The sequence below is a fragment of the Oncorhynchus masou genome, chromosome 10 (assembly GCF_036934945.1).
Source record: "Oncorhynchus masou masou isolate Uvic2021 chromosome 10, UVic_Omas_1.1, whole genome shotgun sequence".
NCBI classification, from domain to species: Eukaryota; Metazoa; Chordata; class Actinopteri; order Salmoniformes; family Salmonidae; genus Oncorhynchus; species Oncorhynchus masou.
The window spans coordinates 12,511,383-12,525,921 of NC_088221.1; the positions used below are offsets into that span (position 1 = coordinate 12,511,383).

The 14,539-nt window shown below is 50.3% G+C and overlaps 1 protein-coding gene across 5 annotated transcripts in view; it reads left to right on the forward strand.

Annotated features, from left to right (window-relative positions):
* The window catches only part of LOC135547155 (formin-like protein 2), a 135,385-nt gene that overhangs the window by 81,786 nt on the left and 39,060 nt on the right, over positions 1 to 14,539 (forward strand). The window lies entirely within an intron of this gene.

A 14,539-nucleotide genomic window follows, 5' to 3' on the forward strand; every position in this document is an offset into this window, starting at 1 on the left:
CCTCTCTCCCCTATATTCCCCTACTCTTTGTCCCTCTCTCTCTCCTCTATATCCCCCTACTCTTTGTCCCTCTCCCTCTCCTCTATATCCCCCTACTCTCTGTCCTCTCTCTCTCCTCTATATCCTCATACTCTCTGTCCTCTCTCTTTCTCCTCAAAATCCCCATACTCTCTGTCCTCTCTCTTTCTCTCCTCTATATCCCCCTACTCTCTGTCCTCTCTCTCCTCTATATCCCCCTACTCTCTGTCTTCTCTCCTCTATATCCCCCTACTCTCTGTCCTCTCTCTCCTATATATCCCCTACTCTGTCATCTGTCTTCTCCCTCTCCTCTATATCCCCCTACTCTCTGTCCTCTCTCTCTCTCTCTCCTCTATATCCCCCTACTCTCTTTTCTCTCTGTCCTCTCTCCTCTATATCCCCCTGGTCTCTGCCCTCTTTCTCTCCTCTATATCCCCATACTCTCTGTCCTTCTCTCTCTCCTCTATATCCCCCTACTCTCTGTCCTCGCTCCTCTATATCCCCTACTCTCTGTCCTCTCTCTCCTCAGAATCCCCATACTCTCTGTCCTCTCTCTCTCTCCTCTATATCCTCATACTCTCTGTCCTCTCTCTCCTCAAAATCCCCCTACTCTCTGTCCTCTCTCCTCTATATCCCCCTACTCTCTGTCCTCTCTCCCCTATATCCCCCTACTCTCTTTTCTCTCTGTCCTCTCTCCTCTATATCCCCCTGGTCTCTGCCCTCTTTCTCTCCTCTATATCCCCCTAGTCTCTGTCCTCTCTCCTCTATATCCCCCTACTCTCTGTACTCTCTCTCTTTCCTCTATATCCCCCTACTCTGCCATCTCTGTCTCTCTCTCTCTCCTCTATATCCCCCTACTCTCTGTCCTCTCTCCTCTATATCCCCCTACTCTCTGTCCTCTCTCCTCTATATCCCCCTACTCTCTTTCTTCTCTCCCCTATATCCCCCTACTCTCTGTTCTCTCTCCTCTATATCCCCCTACTCTCTTTCCTCTCTGTCCTCTCTCCTCTATATCCCCCTAGTCTCTGCCCCTCTCTCTCTCCTCTATATCCCCCTAGTCTCTGTCATCTCTCCTCTATATCCCCCTAGTCTCTGTCCTCTCTCCCCTATATCCCCCTACTCTCTGTCCTTTCTCTCTCTCCTCTGTATCCCCCTACTCTGTCATCTCTGTCCTCTCTCTCTCTCCTCAATATCCCCCTACTCTCTGTCCCTCTCTCTCTCTCCTCTATATCCTCATACTCTCTGTCCCTCTCTCTCTCCTTAAAATCCCCATACTTTGTCCTCTCTCTCTCTCCTCTATATCCCCATACTCTCTGTCCTCTCTCTCTCCTCTATATCCCCCTATTCTGCCATCTCTGTCTCTCTCTCTCTCCTCTATATCCCCCTACTCTGTCCTCTCCTCTATATCCCCCTACTCTCTGTCCTCTCTCTCCTCTATATCCCCCTACTCTCTGTCTTCTCTCCTCTATATCCCCCTACTCTCTGTCCTCTCCTCTATATCCCCCTAGTCTCTGTCCTCTCTCTCTCTCCTCTATATCCCCCTACTCTCTGTCCTCTCTCCTCTATATCCCCCTACTCTCTGTCCTCTCTACTCTATTTCCCCCTACTCTCTGTCCTCTCTCCTCTATATCCCCCTACTCTCTGTCCTCTCTCTCTCTCCTCTATATACTCATACTCTCTGTCCTCTCTCTCTCCTCAGAATCCCCATACTCTCTGTCCTCTCTCTCTCCTCTATATCCCCCTACTCTCTGTCCTCGCTCCTCTATATCCCCTACTCTCTGTCCTCTCTCTCTCTCCTCTATATCCTCATACTTTGTCCTCTCTCTCTCTCCTCAAAATCCCCATACTCTCTGTCCTCTCTCTCTCTCTCCTCTATATCCCCCTACTCTCTGTCCTCTCTCTCTCTTCTCTATATCCCCCTACTCTCTGTCCTCTCTCCTCTATATCCCCCTACTCTCTGTCCTCTCTCCTCTATATCCCCCTACTCTCTGTCCTCTCTCCCCTATATCCCCTACTCTCTGTCCTCTCTCTCTCTCCTCTATATCCTCATACTCTCTGTCCTCTCTCTCTCTCTCCTCAAAATCCCCATACTCTCTGTCCTCTCTGTCTCTCCTCTATGTCCCCCTACTCTCTGTCCTCTCTCCCCTATATCCCCTACTCTCTGTCCTCTCTCTCTCCTCTATATCCCCCTACTCTCTGTCCTTTCTCCTCTATATCCCCATACTCTCTGTCCTCTCTCCCCTATATTCCCATACTCTTTGTCCTCTCTCTCTCTCCTCTATATCCCCCTACTCTCTGTCCTCGCTCCTCTATATCCCCTACTCTCTGTCCTCTCTCTCCTCAGAATCCCCATACTCTCTGTCCTCTCTCTCTCTCCTCTATATCCTCATACTCTCTGTCCTCTCTCTCCTCAAAATCCCCCTACTCTCTGTCCTCTCTCCTCTATATCCCCCTACTCTCTGTCCTCTCTCCCCTATATCCCCCTACTCTCTTTTCTCTCTGTCCTCTCTCCTCTATATCCCCCTGGTCTCTGCCCTCTTTCTCTCCTCTATATCCCCCTAGTCTCTGTCCTCTCTCCTCTATATCCCCCTACTCTCTGTACTCTCTCTCTCTCCTCTATATCCCCCTACTCTGCCATCTCTGTCTCTCTCTCTCCTCTATATCCCCCTACTCTCTGTCCTCTCTCCTCTATATCCCCCTACTCTCTTTCTTCTCTCCCCTATATCCCCCTACTCTCTGTTCTCTCTCTCCTCTATATCCCCCTACTCTCTGTTCTCTCTCCTCTATATCCCCCTACTCTCTTTCCTCTCTGTCCTCTCTCCTCTATATCCCCCTAGTCTCTGCCCTCTCTCTCTCTCCTCTATATCCCCCTAGTCTCTGTCATCTCTCCTCTATATCCCCCTAGTCTCTGTCCTCTCTCCCTTATATCCCCCTACTCTCTGTCCTTTCTCTCTCTCCTCTGTATCCCCCTACTCTGTCATCTCTGTCCTCTCTCTCTCTCCTCTATATCCCCCTACTCTCTGTCCCTCTCTCTATCCTCTATATCCTCATACTCTCTGTCCCTCTCTCTCTCCTTAAAATCCCCATACTCTGTCCTCTCTCTCTCTCCTCTATATCCCCATACTCTCTGTCCCTCTCTCTTTTCTATATCCCCCTATTCTGCCGTCTCTGTCTCTCTCTCTCTCCTCTATATCCCCCTACTCTGTCCTCTCCTCTATATCCCCCTACTCTCTGTCCTCTCTCTCCTCTATATCCCCCTACTCTCTGTCTTCTCTCCTCTATATCCCCCTACTCTCTGTCCTCTCCTCTATATCCCCCTAGTCTCTGTCCTCTCTCTCTCTCTCCTCTATATCCCCCTACTCTCTGTCCTCTCTCCTCTATATCCCCCTACTCTCTTTCTTCTCTCCCCTATATCCCCCTACTCTCTGTTCTCTCTCTCCTCTATATCCCCCTACTCTCTGTTCTCTCTCCTCTATATCCCCCTACTCTCTTTCCTCTCTGTCCTCTCTCCTCTATATCCCCCTAGTCTCTGCCCTCTCTCTCTCTCCTCTATATCCCCCTAGTCTCTGTCATCTCTCCTCTATATCCCCCTAGTCTCTGTCCTCTCTCCCTTATATCCCCCTACTCTCTGTCCTTTTCTCTCTCCTCTGTATCCCCCTACTCTGTCATCTCTGTCCTCTCTCTCTCTCCTCTATATCCCCCTACTCTCTGTCCTCTCTCTCTATCCTCTATATCCTCATACTCTCTGTCCTCTCTCTCTCTCCTTAAAATCCCCATACTCTGTCCTCTCTCTCTCTCTCCTCTATATCCCCATACTCTCTGTCCTCTCTCTCTCTTTTCTATATCCCCCTATTCTGCCGTCTCTGTCTCTCTCTCTCTCCTCTATATCCCCTACTCTGTCCTCTCCTCTATATCCCCCTACTCTCTGTCCTCTCTCCTCTATATCCCCCTACTCTCTGTCTTCTCTCCTCTATATCCCCCTACTCTCTGTCCTCTCCTCTATATCCCCCTAGTCTCTGTCCTCTCTCTCTCTCCTCTATATCCCCCTACTCTCTGTCCTCTCTCCTCTATATCCCCCTACTCTCTGTCCTCTCTACTCTATTTCCCCCTACTCTCTGTCCTCTCTCCTCTATATCCCCCTAGTCTCTGCCCCTCTCTCTCTCTCCTCTATATCCCCCTACTCTCTGTCCTCTCTCCTCTATATCCCCCTAGTCTCTGTCCTCTCTCCTCTATATCCCCCTAGTCTCTGTCCTCTCTCCTCTATATCCCCCTAGTCTCTGTCCTTTCTCTCCTCTATATCCCCCTACTCTGCCATCTCTGTCTCTCTCTCTCTCCTCTATATCCCCCTAGTCTCTGTCCTCTCTCTCCTCCATATCCCCCTACTCTCTGTCCTCTCTCCTCTATATCCCCCTACTCTCTTTCCTCTCTATTCTATTTCCCTTACTCTCTGTCCTCTCTCCTCTATATCCCCCTAGTCTCTGCCCTCTCTCTCTCTCGTCTATATCCCCCTACTCTCTGTCCTCTCTCCTCTATATCCCCCTAGTCTCTGTCCTATCTCCTCTATATCCCCCTACTCTGTCATCTGTCTTCTCCCTCTCCTCTATATCCCCCTACTCTCTGTCCTCTCCTCTATATCCCCCTAGTCTCTGTCCTCTCTCTCTCTCTCCTCTATATCCCCCTACTCTCTGTCCTCTCTCCTCTATATCCCCCTACTCTCTGTCCTCTCTACTCTATTTCCCCCTACTCTCTGTCCTCTCTCCTCTATATCCCCCTACTCTCTGTCCTCTCTCTCTCTCCTCTATATACTCATACTCTCTGTCCTCTCTCTCTCCTCAGAATCCCCATACTCTCTGTCCTCTCTCTCTCCTCTATATCCCCCTCCTCTCTGTCCTCGCTCCTCTATATCCCCTACTCTCTGTCCTCTCTCTCTCCTCTATATCCTCATACTTTGTCCTCTCTCTCCTCAAAATCCCCATACTCTCTGTCTCTCTCTCTCTCCTCTATATCCCCCTACTCTCTGTCCTCTCTCTCTTCTCTATATCCCCCTACTCTCTGTCCTCTCTCCTCTATATCCCCCTACTCTCTGTCCTCTCTCCTCTATATCCCCCTACTCTCTGTCCTCTCTCCCCTATATCCCCTACTCTCTGTCCTCTCTCTCTCTCCTCTATATCCTCATACTCTCTGTCCTCTCTCTCTCTCTCCTCAAAATCCCCATACTCTCTGTCCTCTCTGTCTCTCCTCTATGTCCCCCTACTCTCTGTCCTCTCTCCCCTATATCCCCTACTCTCTGTCCTCTCTCTCTCTCTCCTCTATATCCCCCTACTCTCTGTCCTTTCTCCTCTATATCCCCATACTCTCTGTCCTCTCTCCCCTATATTCCCATACTCTTTGTCCTCTCTCTCTCTCCTCTATATCCCCCTACTCTCTGTCCTCGCTCCTCTATATCCCCTACTCTCTGTCCTCTCTCTCCTCAGAATCCCCATACTCTCTGTCCTCTCTCTCTCTCCTCTATATCCTCATACTCTCTGTCCTCTCTCTCCTCAAAATCCCCCTACTCTCTGTCCTCTCTCCTCTATATCCCCCTTCTCTCTGTCCTCTCTCCCCTATATCCCCCTACTCTCTTTTCTCTCTGTCCTCTCTCCTCTATATCCCCCTGGTCTCTGCCCTCTTTCTCTCCTCTATATCCCCCTAGTCTCTGTCCTCTCTCCTCTATATCCCCCTACTCTCTGTACTCTCTCTCTCTCCTCTATATCCCCCTACTCTGCCATCTCTGTCTCTCTCTCTCTCCTCTATATCCCCCTACTCTCTGTCCTCTCTCCTCTATATCCCCCTACTCTCTTTCTTCTCTCCCCTATATCCCCCTACTCTCTGTTCTCTCTCTCCTCTATATCCCCCTACTCTCTTTCCTCTCTGTCCTCTCTCCTCTATATCCCCCTAGTCTCTGCCCTCTCTCTCTCTCCTCTATATCCCCCTAGTCTCTGTCATCTCTCCTCTATATCCCCATAGTCTCTGTCCTCTCTCCCCTATATCCCCCTACTCTCTGTCCTTTCTCTCTCTCCTCTGTATCCCCCTACTCTGTCATCTCTGTCCTCTCTCTCTCTCCTCTATATCCCCCTACTCTCTGTCCTCTCTCTCTATCCTCTATATCCTCATACTCTCTGTCCTCTCTCTCTCTCCTTAAAATCCCCATACTCTGTCCTCTCTCTCTCTCCTCTATATCCCCATACTCTCTGTCCTCTCTCTCTCTCCTCTATATCCCCCTATTCTGCCGTCTCTGTCTCTCTCTCTCTCCTCTATATCCCCCTACTCTGTCCTCTCCTCTATATCCCCCTACTCTCTGTCCTCTCTCTCCTCTATATCCCCCTACTCTCTGTCTTCTCTCCTCTATATCCCCCTACTCTCTGTCCTCTCCTCTATATCCCCCTAGTCTCTGTCCTCTCTCTCTCTCTCCTCTATATCCCCCTACTCTCTGTCCTCTCTCCTCTATATCCCCCTACTCTCTGTCCTCTCTACTCTATTTCCCCCTACTCTCTGTCCTCTCTCCTCTATATCCCCCTAGTCTCTGCCCTCTCTCTCTCCTCTATATCCCCCTACTCTCTGTCCTCTCTCCTCTATATCCCCCTAGTCTCTGTCCTCTCTCCTCTATATCCCCCTAGTCTCTGTCCTCTCTCCTCTATATCCCCCTAGTCTCTGTCCTTTCTCTCCTCTATATCCCCCTACTCTGCCATCTCTGTCTCTCTCTCTCCTCTATATCCCCCTAGTCTCTGTCCCTCTCTCTCCTCCATATCCCCCTACTCTCTGTCCTCTCTCCTCTATATCCCCCTACTCTCTTTCCTCTCTATTCTATTTCCCTTACTCTCTGTCCTCTCTCCTCTATATCCCCCTAGTCTCTGCCCTCTCTCTCTCTCGTCTATATCCCCCTACTCTCTGTCCTCTCTCCTCTATATCCCCCTAGTCTCTGTCCTATCTCCTCTATATCCCCCTACTCTGTCATCTGTCTTCTCCCTCTCCTCTATATCCCCCTACTCTCTGTCCTCTCTCTCTCTCCTCTATATCCCCCGACTCTCTGTCCTCTCTCTCTCTCCTCTCTATACTCATACTCTCTGTCCTCTCTCTCTCTCCTCAGAATCCCCATACTCTCTGTCCTCTCTCTCTCTCCTCTATATCCCCCTACTCTCTGTCCTCGCTCCTCTATATCCCCCTACTCTCTGTCCTCGCTCCTCTATATCCCCTACTCTCTGTCCTCTCTCTCTCTCCTCTATATCCTCATACTCTGTCCTCTCTCTCTCTCCTCAAAATCCCCATACTCTCTGTCCCTCTCTCTCTCTCCTCTATATCCCCCTACTCTCTGTCCTCTCTCTTCTCTATATCCCCCTACTCTCTGTCCTCTCTCCTCTATATCCCCCTACTCTCTGTCCTCTCTCCTCTATATCCCCCTACTCTCTGTCCTCTCTCCCCTATATCCCCTACTCTCTGTCCCCTCTCTCTCTCTCTCCTCTATATCCTCATACTCTGTCCTCTCTCGCTCTCCTCAAAATCCCCATACTCTCTGTCCTCTCTCTCTCTCTCCTCTATATCCCCCTACTCTCTGTCCTCTCTCTCTTCTCTATATCCCCCTACTCTCTGTCCTCTCTCCTCTATATCCCCCTACTCTCTGTCCTCTCTCCTCTATATCCCCCTACTCTCTGTCCTCTCCCCCTATATCCCCTACTCTCTGTCCTCTCTCTCTCTCTCCTCTATTTCCCCCTACTCTCTGTCCTTTCTCCTCTATATCCCCATACTCTCTGTCTTCTCTCCTCTATATCCCCCTACTCTCTGTCCTCTCTCCTCTATATCCCCCTACTCTCTGTCCTCTCTACTCTATTTCCCCTACTCTCTGTCCTCTCTCCTCTATATCCCCCTCGTCTCTGCCCTCTCTCTCTCTCCTCTATATCCCCCTATTCTCTGTCCTCTCTCCTCTATATCCCCCTAGTCTCTGTCCTATCTCCTCTATATCCCCCTAGTCTCTGTCCACTCTCTCCTCTATATCCTCCTACTCTCTGTCCTCTCTCCCTCTCCTCTATATCCCCCTACTCTGTCCTCTCTCTCCTCTATATCCCCCTACTCTCTGTCCTCTCTCTCCCCTATATCCCCCTACTCTCTGTCCTCTCTCTCTCTCCTCTATATCCCCATACTCTCTGTCTTCTCTCTCTCTCCTCTATATCCTCATACTCTCTGTCCTCTCTCTCTCTCTCCTCTATATCCCCCTACTCTCTGTCCTTTCTCCTCTATATCCCCATACTCTCTGTCCTCTCTCCCCTATATTCCCATACTCTTTGTCCTCTCTCTCTCTCCTCTATATCCCCCTACTCTCTGTCCTCTCTCTCCTCAGAATCCCCATACTCTCTGTCCTCTCTCTCTCTCCTCTATATCCTCATACTCTCTGTCCTCTCTCTCCTCAAAATCCCCCTACTCTCTGTCCTCTCTCCTCTATATCCCCCTACTCTCTGTCCTCTCTCCCCTATATCCCCCTACTCTCTTTTCTCTCTGTCCTCTCTCCTCTATATCCCCCTGGTCTCTGCCCTCTTTCTCTCCTCTATATCCCCCTAGTCTCTGTCCTCTCTCCTCTATATCCCCCTACTCTCTGTACTCTCTCTCTCCTCTATATCCCCCTACTCTGCCATCTCTGTCTCTCTCTCTCTCCTCTATACCCCCTACTCTCTGTCCTCTCTCCTCTATATCCCCCTACTCTCTTTCTTCTCTCCCCTATATCCCCCTACTCTCTGTTCTCTCTCTCCTCTATATCCCCCTACTCTCTGTTCTCTCTCCTCTATATCCCCCCTACTCTTTCCTCTCTGTCCTCTCTCCTCTATATCCCCCTAGTCTCTGCCCTCTCTCTCTCTCTCCTCTATATCCCCCTAGTCTCTGTCATCTCTCCTCTATATCCCCCTAGTCTCTGTCCTCTCTCCCCTATATCCCCCTACTCTCTGTCCTTTCTCTCTCTCCTCTGTATCCCCCTACTCTGTCATCTCTGTCCTCTCTCTCTCTCCTCTATATCCCCCTACTCTCTGTCCTCTCTCTCTATCCTCTATATCCTCATACTCTCTGTCCTCTCTCTCTCTCCTCTATATCCCCATACTCTCTGTCCTCTCTCTCTCCTCTATATCCCCCTATTCTGCCGTCTCTGTCTCTCTCTCTCTCCTCTATATCCCCCTACTCTGTCCTCTCCTCTATATCCCCCTACTCTCTGTCCCTCTCTCCTCTATATCCCCCTACTCTCTGTCTTCTCCTCTATATCCCCCTACTCTCTGTCCTCTCCTCTATATCCCCCTAGTCTCTGTCCTCTCTCTCTCTCTCCTCTATATCCCCCTACTCTCTGTCCTCTCTCCTCTATATCCCCCTACTCTCTGTCCTCTCTACTCTATTTCCCCCTACTCTCTGTCCTCTCTCCTCTATATCCCCCTAGTCTCTGCCCTCTCTCTCTCCTCTATATCCCCCTACTCTCTGTCCTCTCTCCTCTATATCCCCCTAGTCTCTGTCCTCTCTCCTCTATATCCCCCTAGTCTCTGTCCTCTCTCCTCTATATCCCCCTAGTCTCTGTCCTATCTCCTCTATATCCCCCTACTCTGTCATCTGTCTTCTCCCTCTCCTCTATATCCCCCTACTCTCTGTCCTCTCTCTCTCTCCTCTATATCCCCCGACTCTCTGTCCTCTCTCTCTCTCCTCTCTATACTCATACTCTCTGTCCTCTCTCTCTCTCCTCAGAATCCCCATACTCTCTGTCCTCTCTCTCTCTCTCCTCTATATCCCCCTACTCTCTGTCCTCGCTCCTCTATATCCCCCTACTCTCTGTCCTCGCTCCTCTATATCCCCTACTCTCTGTCCTCTCTCTCTCTCCTCTATATCCTCATACTCTGTCCTCTCTCTCTCTCCTCAAAATCCCCATACTCTCTGTCCTCTCTCTCTCCTCTATATCCCCCTACTCTCTGTCCTCTCTCTCTTCTCTATATCCCCCTACTCTCTGTCCTCTCTCCTCTATATCCCCCTACTCTCTGTCCTCTCTCCTCTATATCCCCCTACTCTCTGTCCTCTCTCCCCTATATCCCCTACTCTCTGTCCCCTCTCTCTCTCTCTCCTCTATATCCTCATACTCTGTCCTCTCTCGCTCTCCTCAAAATCCCCATACTCTCTGTCCTCTCTCTCTCTCTCCTCTATATCCCCCTACTCTCTGTCCCTCTCTCTTCTCTATATCCCCCTACTCTCTGTCCTCTCTCCTCTATATCCCCCTACTCTCTGTCCTCTCTCCTCTATATCCCCCTACTCTCTGTCCTCTCCCCCTATATCCCCTACTCTCTGTCCTCTCTCTCTCTCTCTCCTCTATTTCCCCCTACTCTCTGTCCTTTCTCCTCTATATCCCCATACTCTCTGTCTTCTCTCCTCTATATCCCCCTACTCTCTGTCCTCTCTCCTCTATATCCCCCTACTCTCTGTCCTCTCTACTCTATTTCCCCCTACTCTCTGTCCTCTCCCCCTATATCCCCTACTCTCTGTCCTCTCTCTCTCTCTCTCCTCTATTTCCCCCTACTCTCTGTCCTTTCTCCTCTATATCCCCATACTCTCTGTCCTCTCTACTCTATTTCCCCCTACTCTCTGTCCTCTCTCCTCTATATCCCCCTAGTCTCTGCCCTCTCTCTCTCCTCTATATCCCCCTACTCTCTGTCCTCTCTCCTCTATATCCCCCTAGTCTCTGTCCTCTCTCCTCTATATCCCCCTAGTCTCTGTCCTCTCTCCTCTATATCCCCCTAGTCTCTGTCCTATCTCCTCTATATCCCCCTACTCTGTCATCTGTCTTCTCCCTCTCCTCTATATCCCCCTACTCTCTGTCCTCTCTCTCTCCTCTATATCCCCCGACTCTCTGTCCCTCTCTCTCTCTCCTCTCTATACTCATACTCTCTGTCCCTCTCTCTCTCTCCTCAGAATCCCCATACTCTCTGTCTCTCTCTCTCTCCTCTATATCCCCCTACTCTCTGTCCTCGCTCCTCTATATCCCCCTACTCTCTGTCCTCGCTCCTCTATATCCCCTACTCTCTGTCCTCTCTCTCTCTCCTCTATATCCTCATACTCTGTCCTCTCTCTCTCTCCTCAAAATCCCCATACTCTCTGTCCTCTCTCTCTCTCTCCTCTATATCCCCCTACTCTCTGTCCTCTCTCTCTCTTCTCTATATCCCCCTACTCTCTGTCCTCTCTCCTCTATATCCCCCTACTCTCTGTCCTCTCTCCTCTATATCCCCCTACTCTCTGTCCTCTCTCCCCTATATCCCCTACTCTCTGTCCCCTCTCTCTCTCTCTCCTCTATATCCTCATACTCTGTCCTCTCTCGCTCTCCTCAAAATCCCCATACTCTCTGTCCCTCTCTCTCTCTCCTCTATATCCCCCTACTCTCTGTCCTCTCTCTCTTCTCTATATCCCCCTACTCTCTGTCCTCTCTCCTCTATATCCCCCTACTCTCTGTCCTCTCTCCTCTATATCCCCCTACTCTCTGTCCTCTCCCCCTATATCCCCTACTCTCTGTCCTCTCTCTCTCTCTCTCCTCTATTTCCCCCTACTCTCTGTCCTTTCTCCTCTATATCCCCATACTCTCTGTCTTCTCTACTCTATATCCCCCTACTCTCTGTCCTCTCTCCTCTATATCCCCCTACTCTCTGTCCTCTCTACTCTATTTCCCCCTACTCTCTGTCCTCTCTCCTCTATATCCCCCTCGTCTCTGCCCTCTCTCTCTCTCCTCTATATCCCCCTATTCTCTGTCCTCTCTCCTCTATATCCCCCTAGTCTCTGTCCTATCTCCTCTATATCCCCCTAGTCTCTGTCCACTCTCTCCTCTATATCCTCCTACTCTCTGTCCTCTCTCCCTCTCCTCTATATCCCCCTACTCTGTCCTCTCTCTCCTCTATATCCCCCTACTCTCTGTCCTCTCTCCCCTATATCCCCCTACTCTCTGTCCCTCTCTCTCTCCTCTATATCCCCATACTCTCTGTCTCTCTCTCTCTCCTCTATATCCTCATACTCTCTGTCCTCTCTCTCTCTCTCCTCTATATCCCCCTACTCTCTGTCCTTTCTCCTCTATATCCCCATACTCTCTGTCCTCTCTCCCCTATATTCCCATACTCTTTGTCCTCTCTCTCTCTCCTCTATATCCCCCTACTCTCTGTCCTCTCTCTCCTCAGAATCCCCATACTCTCTGTCCTCTCTCTCTCCTCTATATCCTCATACTCTCTGTCCTCTCTCTCCTCAAAATCCCCCTACTCTCTGTCCTCTCTCCTCTATATCCCCCTACTCTCTGTCCTCTCTCCCCTATATCCCCCTACTCTCTTTTCTCTCTGTCCTCTCTCCTCTATATCCCCCTGGTCTCTGCCCTCTTTCTCTCCTCTATATCCCCCTAGTCTCTGTCCTCTCTCCTCTATATCCCCCTACTCTCTGTACTCTCTCTCTCCTCTATATCCCCCTACTCTGCCATCTCTGTCTCTCTCTCTCTCCTCTATATCCCCCTACTCTCTGTCCTCTCTCCTCTATATCCCCCTACTCTCTTTCTTCTCTCCCCTATATCCCCCTACTCTCTGTTCTCTCTCTCCTCTATATCCCCCTACTCTCTGTTCTCTCTCCTCTATATCCCCCTACTCTCTTTCCTCTCTGTCCTCTCTCCTCTATATCCCCCTAGTCTCTGCCCTCTCTCTCTCTCCTCTATATCCCCCTAGTCTCTGTCATCTCTCCTCTATATCCCCCTAGTCTCTGTCCTCTCTCCCCTATATCCCCCTACTCTCTGTCCTTTCTCTCTCTCCTCTGTATCCCCCTACTCTGTCATCTCTGTCCTCTCTCTCTCTCCTCTATATCCCCCTACTCTCTGTCCTCTCTCTCTATCCTCTATATCCTCATACTCTCTGTCCTCTCTCTCTCTCCTTAAAATCCCCATACTCTGTCCTCTCTCTCTCCTCTATATCCCCCTACTCTCTGTCCTCTCTCTCCTCTATATCCCCCTACTCTCTGTCTTCTCTCCTCTATATCCCCCTACTCTCTGTCCTCTCCTCTATATCCCCCTAGTCTCTGTCCCTCTCTCTCTCTCCTCTATATCCCCCTACTCTCTGTCCTCTCTCCTCTATATCCCCCTACTCTCTGTCCTCTCTACTCTATTTCCCCCTACTCTCTGTCCTCTCTCCTCTATATCCCCCTAGTCTCTGCCCCTCTCTCTCCTCTATATCCCCCTACTCTCTGTCCTCTCTCCTCTATATCCCCCTAGTCTCTGTCCTCTCTCCTCTATATCCCCCTAGTCTCTGTCCTCTCTCCTCTATATCCCCCTAGTCTCTGTCCTTTCTCTCCTCTATATCCCCCTACTCTGCCATCTCTGTCTCTCTCTCTCTCCTCTATATCCCCCTAGTCTCTGTCCTCTCTCTCTCCTCCATATCCCCCTACTCTCTGTCCTCTCTCCTCTATATCCCCCTACTCTCTTTCCTCTCTATTCTATTTCCCCTTACTCTCTGTCCTCTCTCCTCTATATCCCCCTAGTCTCTGCCCTCTCTCTCTCTCGTCTATATCCCCCTACTCTCTGTCCTCTCTCCTCTATATCCCCCTAGTCTCTGTCCTATCTCCTCTATATCCCCCTACTCTGTCATCTGTCTTCTCCCTCTCCTCTATATCCCCCTACTCTCTGTCCTCTCTCTCTCTCCTCTATATCCCCCTACTCTCTGTCCTCTCTCTCTCTCCTCTATATCCCCCTACTCTCTGTCCTCTCTCTCTCTCCTCAGAATCCCCATACTCTCTGTCCTCTCTCTCTCTCTCCTCTATATCCCCCTACTCTCTGTCCTCGCTCCTCTATATCCCCCTACTCTCTGTCCTCGCTCCTCTATATCCCCTACTCTCTGTCCTCTCTCTCTCTCCTCTATATCCTCATACTCTGTCCCTCTCTCTCTCCTCAAAATCCCCATACTCTCTGTCCTCTCTCTCTCTCCTCTATATCCCCCTACTCTCTGTCTCTCTCTCTTCTCTATATCCCCCTACTCTCTGTCCTCTCTCCTCTATATCCCCCTACTCTCTGTCCTCTCTCCTCTATATCCCCCTACTCTCTGTCCTCTCCCCCTATATCCCCTACTCTCTGTCTCTCTCTCTCCTCTATTTCCCCCTACTCTCTGTCCTTTCTCCTCTATATCCCCATACTCTCTGTCTTTCTCCTCTATATCCCCCTACTCTCTGTCCTCTCTCCTCTATATCCCCCTACTCTCTGTCCTCTCTACTCTATTTCCCCCTACTCTCTGTCCTCTCTCCTCTATATCCCCCTCGCCTCTGCCCCTCTCTCTCTCCTCTATATCCCCCTATTCTCTGTCCTCTCTCCTCTATATCCCCCTAGTCTCTGTCCTATCTCCTCTATATCCCCCTAGTCTCTGTCCACTCTCTCCTCTATATCCTCCTACTCTCTGTCCTCTCTCCCTCTCCTCTATATCCCCCTACTCTCTCCTCTCTCTCCTCTATATCCCCCTACTCTCTGTCCTCTCTC